Source organism: Lactuca virosa, chromosome 8 (genome assembly GCF_052849685.1).
Source record: "Lactuca virosa cultivar CGN04683 chromosome 8, Lactuca_virosa_CGN04683_v6, whole genome shotgun sequence".
NCBI lineage: Eukaryota > Viridiplantae > Streptophyta > Magnoliopsida > Asterales > Asteraceae > Lactuca > Lactuca virosa.
In genome coordinates this window covers 193,222,112-193,233,647 of record NC_136433.1, presented here as the reverse complement: position 1 = coordinate 193,233,647, position 11,536 = coordinate 193,222,112, and positions in this window count along the sequence as shown.

The following is an 11,536-nucleotide window of genomic DNA, read 5'->3' as shown; positions in this document are numbered from 1 at the left end:
ATGTCGATGCTTTCTCTCAACAACACCATTTTGTTGAGGTGTATGAGCACAACTGGTCTCCAGAATGATTCCTTTTGATGCATGAAACTCATTCATGGAGTTGGAGGTAAATTCCCCCCCCCCCCGGTTGTCTCCTCTAACTCACTTAACTCCTTTACCAAATTGAGTTTTCACCATTTTACAAAAGTTAATAAGACATGTAATGGCTTCATGTTTATGTTTAATAAGATATACCCATACACTTCTACTAAAATCATCTACTAAAGTCAAAAAATAACGTGCCCCCAAAAGAGAAGGGTTTGATAATTACCCCAAATGTCACAATGCAATAAATCAAAACACTCAATGGTTTTAATAGATGAATTAGGAAAATGTAATCTTGTATGTTTTGCCTTTACACACGAATCACAAGTCTTATTTCTTACAGAAAAAGTAAAATTCTTCAAAAACTCAACTTGCATTTTGGATTCTGAAGCATGCCCAAGTTTCATATACCAAACTCCTACATTAGGTGTAACCAACATATCATTCCTCTTCTCAGTTGTGGAATCCATTCGATAGAGTTATCCTTCGCACTTACCCACACCAATCAAGCTCCTCGTTTCCAAGCCTTGTGCAATACAAAATTCCGGAAAAAAGGTAACAACACAATTAAGTTCCTTGGTTAGGCGACTAACAGATAACAAATTACACATAAAGTTTGGAATATATAGGACCCCATCGATTTTCACTCCATTAGGCAAGTTGCAATTTCGTTTTCTTTTAAATGGAATGGAATCACCATTAGGAATGGTGACAGGTAATTCACGATCACAATTTACTCTATTTCTAAGTAAATTTTGATGACAAGTCATTTGTTCAGTCGCTCTTGTATCAACAACCCAAGATTTAGTCTTAGAATTCTTACCAGCCATGTTGACACTTGTTTCAACATCATCTTTGATCTTATTAGTTGCTAAGCCAGAAAAGTGTTTAACAACCATTTGATATTGTTCATTCGTCAAACTTGGTATAGAACTCGTATCTGAGTCAGCCCACGCAGCCTTAGGTTTTTCTTTCTCTTTCTTTCCCTTCCTGGGCCACCAATCTGGATAACCAATCTTCTTGAAGCAACCTTCTTTTTTGTGGCCATTTTTGCCACAAAAGGTGCAATGTTCTGACTCCTGGTTGTTGTTGGCTCGCTTAGTTTCTTTGACTGGTCCTTTGTTGCTTGTCGTTTCTCGTTAATTAGAGGTGAAGGTTTGAAAGGTAGAAACATCATGCAAGGTTGTCTTGTGGCTGAGATTGCTCTTTGTTGTTCGTCTTCTACAATGAAGTGGTAAGCAGTCCCCAACGTTGGTGTCGGTTTCAATGTGAGTGTTTGAGTTCTCACGGTGGAAAAGGTCCCATCAAGTCCCATCAAGAACTCGTACAACCTCTCATTCTCCTTCGATTCACTCAGTCTTTTTCCAATATTGCACTCATATTTGCCACCAGTGCAACTAGGTGACGGTGATACCGATTGCATCTCATCCCAGAGGCCTCGCATCTTTGTGTAGTAAGCTGAAACAGAAGCCCCATCTTGCCGATATACTGAGATGGTATGTTTTAATTCGTCTGCATGAGGTACACTTTCTTTCCCAAACCTCTATTCGAGATCTGTCCACATCTCTGCTGATGTATTAGTATACTTGACACTGAATCTAATGTTCTTCTCCGTGGCTGTGGTGAGCCATCCCTTAATCATGGTGTCACACCTCATCCACATCATGTAACGTTAGGCTATATTTAGTGGTTTATGCTTTGTTTTGAATGTATTACGTTGTTCTTGGTTTTGGACCGAAATCACCTAGTGATTTCGGTGGGCTTAGTTTGTTCTTGGTGGGCTTATTATGTATGGGCTTTAGGTTATCAGTTTAGTATATATATATGGTCTGTGTATAGCTGTTCAAAAACAGGAATGCATTTTTGGTGAATACTAGTGATTCACGGCTGAAGTGTGATTGAGTGTACTTGACAGTTATTCAATAGAATTGTGTGCATTCATGTTATTGAAACATGTTCTTGATATATCTAATTGATTGTTTTGTATCATTGTTTGATTAAGATTCCACATTAAATCAAACGATTGCATTGATACTTTGATAGATTCAAATTTCAGGGACTTACAAGTGGTATCAGAGCCTTAAAACCGACTTAAGGCCGTTTTGGTATCAATTGCTTTCGAAACAATAATTTGTTTGTGGTGTTTTTGGGTTGTTTTGGAAAAAAAGGATTTTGCTGTTCATCGTGTTCTTAGTGTTCTTCACTAAATTTGGAGGATATTTTGTTTGAGATCATTTTTGGTAAATTACTGAATTTAGGACTCTTTAGATAAAGAAACTCGATCAAAGACTCTGATTTCGGCTAGGTTTTAGTGTTTTCGGCGGCTACTTGGTGTTTTCGGTAAAAAGACTTGGGGTTCTCGGTACGGAGGAGTTTTCGGCCAAGAAATATCGTTCTCGGTCAACTGTTTTCGGTCAAACGGTTGACTTTCAGGGATCTCGGTCAAACTGGTTGACTTTCAAGGTTTTCGGTCAAAGGGCATTTATCTTAGTCTTCGATCAAAATCAAATTGCACAATCAGATTTTTACCGTTGGTAAATAATGAGCTCTTATAACAGTTCAATCACCACTTTTAGTACCAAGGAGGTAAGTGAAACCTCATGCTCTCAGTCCTGTGAAGATAAAATAAATAAATACCGTGAACAAAATGAATTATTAGTTAGAGAAGTTTTTGATCTTAAAAATGAAATCTATGAAATTAAGAAAGTAAACAAACTGCTTAAAGTAAAACCAGAAGCACAAACTAAAGATTTAAGCAGTATTAAAGAAGAATATAGCACCAAATGTGTTCACTATCGTTTTGCCAAAGAGAAAATTGCAAACTTAACTGCCGAACTTGATGCGTTAAAAGCTAAATTTAAAGATGTTGAATTTGACTTTAAGAAATTTGATGTGTCAAGTGAGATAATTGAATCTATGATAGAAAAACAATTGAAATGGAAAGATAACCAGAAAGAGGGTCTGGGGTATCACAGTGTACCACCTCCTTTTAATGATAACTATACTCTGTCTTCTGAAACCATAGAGACAGAAAAATCTGTTCAACATGGTCAGCCTACTGTAACTGTTTCAGTTAAGACTGAACAATCCGACAAAACTAAGAATATTGAGGTGAACGATGCTAATGTTTCTACTTCATGTGCAGAGAAAGTAACAGTGCAAGACGGGTGCGAGAAAAACAAAGATAATTCTAGTTTTAATGAAAACTCTTCAAAAACTAACATTTTATCTTCTGTTGCTTCAAAAGCTTGTGATAGCGTTGCTAACAATTTTAAGCCACATAAAGTTGTGAAACAATTTGTTAAATGTGCTTGTACTTGTGGAAATTCAGTTGGACAGGGACCAAGTTCTGAACGTATTCCTTTTAAAAAACAAACCTGCTTTAACTGTGGAATTCTTGGTCACATTACCAGAAATTGTCCAAATCGTCCATATATTCCCTATTATGCCCAAGGTTGGCAGAACGTATCTCGAGGAAGATCTTTCAAGAGAAACTCCTAGAGATCACGTGATGGTGACTGGAATACTGCCAATACCAAAAATCAGACTCTTAAGAACAAAAAGGCAATGTCTGACAAGAGATCTGATTTGAGAAATACTTCAGTCAAACCAAGATCGGTAAGGTCGAAGTCATCTCGGCGATCGGTCTCAAGCTCCAAAACAAGTGCTGAAGAATCCATCCGATTAAACAAAAAAATGGTTAAACTTGACTACAGATGGGTACCAAAAGTTCCACTCCAAAATAACCTAAAAATTCTAACATCTCTTCATTTTATGTGTTTGATAAACAGGATATGACTTGGGAACGTGTATCACGTAGATGACAAAGGTCAACCCAGTTTCAAAATGGAATGGGTTCCCAAAACCAATTAATCCTGCACTCTGTGCCGGAGCAGCTATGGAGGAATATCATCAGACTTCGGTATGTTGATAGTGGCTGTTCCAGGCACATGATAGGAGACATCTCTCATCTGCATGACATTCAAAATTTTAATGGAGAGCATGTGTCCTTTGCGGGAAAGGAAAAGGAAAGATCACAAATGGGGATTACATCAATTGCTGAATTATGGTTTGAATTTTCTGACTCTTCTATTCTCTGTGATAATAATGTTGATTTTCAATCGTCCAAAAACCTATTTTTTCTAAAACCAAGCTCGTGCTTGTAGGATTTCTTAAGATGATACGTTTCGAAGACTGAAATTTCTTTTCATTTTTATTTAGTATTTCTTATTTTCTTTCATTTTGTTTTACTTTTAGAAAAAGAAAATTGTGACAATATTTTGGGAAGTGATATGAGTTAGTGATAAAGAGCAAATGAAATACGTGTAATGCACTAAAGCTGAATTGTCTAAACTCTTTGTTCAATGTGTTGGTAGGCATAAAGGACTAAGACTAATGGACTAGACAATGTGGACTCATTTGGACATAGAAAACATCATTTGGACTGACAATACGCCGCTTGGATAGATTTAACAGTAAAATAGACAAGGAGGCCTATGACATAAATTGAAGCTAACTATCATCTAGATCTGTGGCTCAACACTTCATTGGCGTATGGACTTGTGTCCTTAATTCTTGTATTGACAGGGGGTGACTAAGGGGTTATGATAAATTCGGTCTGTTTAAAATCGTTATTCTTTCTTTCTTAGTCAGCCACATGCTGTCCTCTCTGCGTGATCGGAAGATCCGACCTGGGACACAACCTATGCACCTAGTTGATGTTCACTGCTTTTAAGTTAGTATATTGTCTCCTACATATATCCTACTCTTTATGTTAGTCATATGTTGTCCCCTCTACGTGATCAGTAGATCCGACCTGGGACACAACATATGCATTCCACAATGATTATTTACTCACCTAAAGTAAAGGATTGAAATTTCATTGATTACCGGGGTATGCCATGAAGTGGGGAACATGTTCCAGTGTACTAACATTAACTGCACCCATAACTACAGGCTGAATGGTAGATTTTACTGGCTAAATTTAAGTGGACAACAATATCCCTGGCCGTCGTCAGACAAAATAGTCTATCTAGGAATATAGTAGCTATATATCGTCACTCATGATCTGTCCTGAAAAATGTCATTTGTGCTTAAGTGGATCACAATATCAATGATTGACCAGAGCTTTTCATGAACGTGTGTGCTGATAAACCTCATTAATTTGCTTCATAACGTTTGATCCCAAAAGTTTTTGTTTTATTAGAATCTGTTTATTACATTTTTGTTTTTATTTAAATTTGTACATATTTTCACTGTTATGCACAAATTTAGGGGGATAAATTATTCCATAAAAAAGTTTAATTTTCCTTTTATTTTCGTATTTGGTTTTTGAAAGTAAAATCGAAAGAATTTTTTTTATTATTAAAAACGGGTATTTTTCTTGGGCCGAAATCATTTAGGTGGGCCATCTGGGCCGATTTTTTGGATATATATATATATATATATATATATATATATATATATATATATATATATATAAATATCTTGTGTTCGGTTGGTTAGGGTTTCTCACCGAAAAACCCCCAAACAGCTGTCGTTGTTTTCTCTTCCAATATCTTCAAGATTTTCTGCTAAAATCTACCCATTCGTTGTTTCTGTTGCAAATTGTTCGGTGAATCAGGTAGCTTTTTGGTTTTTGATCATGACAATGGTATTTAAGTTGTTTTTGGTGTACTCGGTTTCATAGATTTGTAGGTTTTCGAATGGATTTTACGAGATTTCCGAAGAATTGCATTGGAACAGTTTCCGATGAGATTTCGGGTTTTCGGTTTAACCCGGATTCGACCGAGATCTGATGAAGATCCGACCCAATCTGACCGAAATCTGGGTTCTCGGCCGAAATCAACCAACGTTGACCGAAATCGTCTGGTCAACAAGTGATTTCGACCGAAATCGATCATCTTTGACCGAAATTTTGACTTTGACCTTGACTTTGACCGAAATCGGATTTCAGACTCAATTTAATTAATTTTAAATTAGTTCTCACTTGGCTAGTTTGGTGCAGATAAATGGCAGAGCAACTTAAATTCGTAGACTCTCACAACATTGCTGGATATCTCATGGATCCTCATGCTGCTCATCAAGAATTCAAATCCATGATGGTGGGTTTGAACAACTGCAGGATCTCTCAAGCCCTTCGTGCCAATCCAATCATTCACAGAGACCTAATCACTGATTTCTAGAAAAATGCTTCGTTCAACAAGCTAGGAGCAAATGGAGCTGGTACAGTGGAATCTATGGTGAAAGGAACACAAGTGATTATCTCTGAACAAATTATCCGAGAGGTACTCAAATTTGGTGATGCATCCGCATTCCCAATTGAGTACTCTGCTGATCATGTCAAGGAAGTTCTTGAGAAAATGTGTTATGAAGGAAACTATCCTCCCACTATCAAGAAGCTACTGCCACGCTACTGTAGGTTCCTGGCACACTCCTTCGTGAGTTGCATTTCCGGAAGAAAGGAAGGCTCTGACGAAATCAGTCAGACTGTGACCTCAGCCTTTGTTGCTCTAGCTATGGACTGGGATTACAACTTCTCAAAGTTCGTCTTCGAAGAAATGAAGAGCAACCTCCTGGGAAAGAAAAAGGACCTATTTTTGATGTACCCCAGGTTCCTTCAAATGATTTTTAATGAAAAATATCCCTAAATCTAAAGGACGCCTGATACATTGGATATGAAAGCTTTGGGTCCCAACACTTTTGTACTCATGAAGCAATCGAGAAAATCTGCCAAAGTTGCTTATCAAGGATTAAAGGAGTCAGTTAAATTTGGAAAGTTTGCTGAGATTGAAGACACTCCTGCTGTTGGTTCAATAAATGCTGAGGTTGCCGACGAACACGTGGCACCCAAACCAAAGTTTCAATTCGCCATTGAAGAGATTGAATTATCTGATGATGAAAAAGATCAAGAGGATCAAGAAAATGAATTGACAGAAAAAGAGTTTGAAGACTTTATTCAGCAAAGTATCTCAAACCCAGAAAATGATGCAACTGTCACACCACCGGTTGTGACTAAAAGGGAAAGTGACACAACGGTGCAATCTTCCATATCGACACCTGAACATATGGATGCTCTCATAGTAGAATTTCAATGAACTGCAAGGAAGCCTCCTCAAACAGTTCCTGTCGCTATTGCATATTGTCTGGATTTGTTAAAAACGTAGGAATGGTAATATACAGAATCTGTAAAATCTAACAAAAAAAACACTGAGTGGCTATCCCGACGACATGTCGTCGCTATAGGTATTTGAACAACAACTTTGAAAACAATTTAGCGACGACATGCCGTCGCTATATGTATTTAAACAACAACTGTGAAAACCCATTAACGACGACATGTCGTCACTATAGATGGCACCTATCCCGACGACAAGTCGTCGCCACAGGTAATTAATAAAACTTTTTTTTTTTGAAAATGTTCTCGACGAAACCTGTAACGACGAAAGGTCGTCGGAATAGGGGGTACCTACCCCGAAGACACCTATGCCGACGACGTTTTTGACCTATCCCGACATGACTATGCCGATGACGCAGTGCCGACGACATGTCGTCGGTACACCCTATGTCGACGACTTGTCGTCCCTACAGGGTCAGAAATTGTTGTCGACATAGTGGATAAATGTTGTAGTGGCACGAGATGATTAACAGAATGGGGGTGAAGAAGGTTTTAAATAAATTGTCTTTAGATAAATATTCAAAGAGTAAGGAACGAAAACAAGTGAGCAAGGATTAAAAATTTCCGTAACTGTTATCATGCAAATTTTCTTAGAATTCACGAGATTAAGCTCACAAATATAGATGTGGCTATGGTTAGATCCTTTTGGGATAACCTTTTCTTTGAGTACGAGTTTTCTAATGTTCAAGGTTTTTCGGGGTGTATTGTGGTTATTTAGGACCCACGTATGTTTGTTTGAAAGAAAATGACGGTTCGTTATAAAAAAATGTTGCTATTGAAGGTAGATGGGTTGCTATCAATTTACATATTCTGATGGCCACAATGATTTTTCCATATGATCTTGATAAAAAGAGATCATTTTGGAATATGTTGCTTACTTTATTTAATCAGTTTGAGGGTGAAATTGTGATTTTTGGAGATTTTAACGAGGTTAGAGATGCTAGTGAGAGGTTTGGGTCTCTTTTTTTCTTTCCTCTGTTATGCACTTTAACCAATTCATACTTGATTTGGCCTTACTTTTACTTCCTCTTAGAGGTGATTTGTCTATTTGGGCTAATAAATAGGGAACAAAGAAGAGTATTTGAATAAATTCTTTTTTTAGAAGGTGTTTTGATTCTTTTCCTAATATTTCAACCATGCTTTGCATGTTTTTGTTTGTTTCATTTTTTATTTGAGTCAGACGGGTTAATAATCTGGTTAGAGTGTCTTACCTTAATAAAGAGAGAGGGGGGGGGGGGGGGGGGTGGGTTACAAATGTTATGGTTATTTTTAAGAACTTCTAATTCTTAAATTTAACCTTAGAAATTGGAACAATGATCTAAGGAAGAAAACAAAGGATTGAAAAGTAGAGCTATATAGGAAGATTATAGTCGTTAAACTCCAAACTTTCCATCATTCGGCCATTGATTTGACATGTAAAATTGGGTTAATTACCTCAAAGAGCTTCACAACATATAACATTTGGCTTAGAAGGCCAATATTAATAGAGAGTCGAGGGGATGACAATTCTAAATATTTTCACACCACTATCAATCGAAAAAGACAACATTTTTTTTTTATTCGTGGAGTTAAAGTGGCTACTTAATGGGTAGTCGACCCGAGTAGAGTAAAGAAAGACTTTTTTTTAGCATGTTAAATATAGGTTTGTGAAAGTTGGCTGACTTAGATATCACATTGTGTTCACGACTTTTAAACGATTGAATCAAGATCAACTTCGTTTTATAAATTCACCTTTCTCTAATGAGGAGATAAGGAAGGTTGCTCGGGATCGTGGGTGGCTGATCTTGTCGATAGAAAACTTCATTGGATTAGTTGGAATAAAGTTATGACTAGAAAAGATTATTGAGATATAGGTGTGGGGGGTTTGTTTTGTTTATCAGGGCCTTATTTTTAAATTGAGGTGGAGGTTTTTTAGTAGTAGAACTCACATTGGGTTTGGATGATTAAAGCAATGCGCGTTTCTAGTGTTCTAGACCAAGCCAACGCTAGAGTGACTTACATAGGCCTATGTGAACATTATTCGAACTATAAACCAACTCTAGTTTAGAAGTATGTATTTGAAAGATTCGTGCTAATTAAAGTGGGGGATGGTTGTCATACAAATATTTGGTATGATATTTTCTTATAATATGCTTCTTTTAAAGAGCCATTTCCTAGAATATATGTTCTTGACATGACTTTTGACTGTTGTGTTGTGGGTCGAATTTTGGTTAGCAATTTATGTGCCTCATTGAGAAGAAACCCAAGAGATAGGGTTGGAACCACTTAGTAGGACAATTTGGTTTTATGACACCCCCATTTTTACGGTCTGGAAATACCTTTTGGTTATGCTTATTTTAAAAATAGTATTCTTTATAATGTGGAATTTGTCCATTAAAAAGTATTTTCGAAGAATTTTGTTTTATTGTTTATTAGAAACTTGGAATGTCATAACTGATACAAGAAACATAAGCATAAAAGTAGTCATTACAGGCCTTATAATATCTTTTTTTATACTAATGGCCTGCATCTCCTTGAATTTCTTTTCAGATCCAAACATCATTATCCATGTACCTTTGTACTGCTACCTGTGATACAAAGAAACTGAGTGAGTCAGACTTGGGAGCCTAGTGAGCACATAAGGTTTTCAACCCACAATAATATAATTAATTTGTTTAGTTATCTATTTCACATCGAACGATTATCCCAATTACCCATCCCCGTCTTCCTATATATTCATTTATAAGGATCTATCCTAAGAATCATCGCACAACATTGAGTAGACAATACTGCTTCTGGGATTCCTCTGTAATACATGTCAGTAAGGAATAGAGTACATCGTATGAACACGTAGTTCATCACCTGCATGTTGCGAACTTGCCTGTGTTCCACTGGACTGTCTAGAATAGTCAATGACATCATCTATACTCTGTTAGATGACTACATCGTTAGTACAATAGTACTATTAAATTTATGGCCTATTATAATCATTTTCATCTCTCATCTCTCATCACCCATCATCATCTTCCATCTCTCATCACCCATCACTACTCAATATATATTAAGTATAAAAATTCATATACAGTAAAAATCATATAAAAATAATCTTATATTATTTCATCTAACACCAAATATCTTAATCACATATAATAAGTACATATAGCATTTAATTATCTAAATACTTTATATCTATGTGTAAGATGAAAGTAACTATGTACTCACTTGTTAAAAGTGAATGACTTGAGATTTGGGCAGCACTTCGCCTAACGCTTTAGCTTTTCCTTTGATATGACCTATGTATGAATATTACTAAGCATCAGTCTTATATTCTTGTGACTAATAATAGTGTAAATTTCTCAATAATCCAAATTTTTACTGATCTATAGTTGATAAGGAGCAACGGGGTAAGATCATATCGGAGGTAGGGTCTGTTTGGTATACAAAGTATACTGTTTGGAAATCTCACTTTAAACACCTCACTAAATCTAGCCTAGACATCACCCCCGTTAGTAGAACAATAAGTATTATGATATTTATTACTGATAAATCTTATTTATAGATTCATAATAACGACTATAAATATAAATATAAGTTACACTTGAATTAAGATGAGTGCAAATTAACTTACATAGATTTTCTAGAAAAAACTCGGAAATTGAACTGGTAGAACTCCGACCCCAAAGCTTCCATATTTCGGGCTCTCAAAGACCTCAAAGCCTAGCCAAAATATACTAATTACTAAGAAATTTCGGAACTTAAATTCTAGAGAGAATAGGAGTTGTGGTGCAAAAATGAGGGGCTTGCTACAACTACATATAGCAGAATTTGTCAGGCGTGTCACACGTTTACAAGGGCGCGCCGCACGTCCATGCTACGCTGCTCCTCCTGTTCAGTGCAACGTGTCAAGCTCTCTGTGGTTTGTGTTGCTGTTTCTAGAAGAGCTTGCTCGTCGCGCCTAGCGCTACACGCGCACAAATTTTTTCAGATTTTCAAAAGTTCATATCTTCTTTGCACGAGCTTCATTTCCGATGTTCTTTATATCCACACGTAACTATGAACGAGTACTACAACTTTCATTTAGACTCCGTCGGCTAATTCTCACTTTATTTTTAAAATTATATTTTTAACAGACTTAGACTGTTAAAGTTCGTATAAAAACCATAACTCTCTTATACGACATCCGTTCTTGATTGTCATTATATTTGCGAATTCCTATTCATGAGATCTTTGATTATTGTTTTTATTGTTTTGCCTAACAATCGACCGATCTAAAATTTGGTTTCTATGTCGCACACT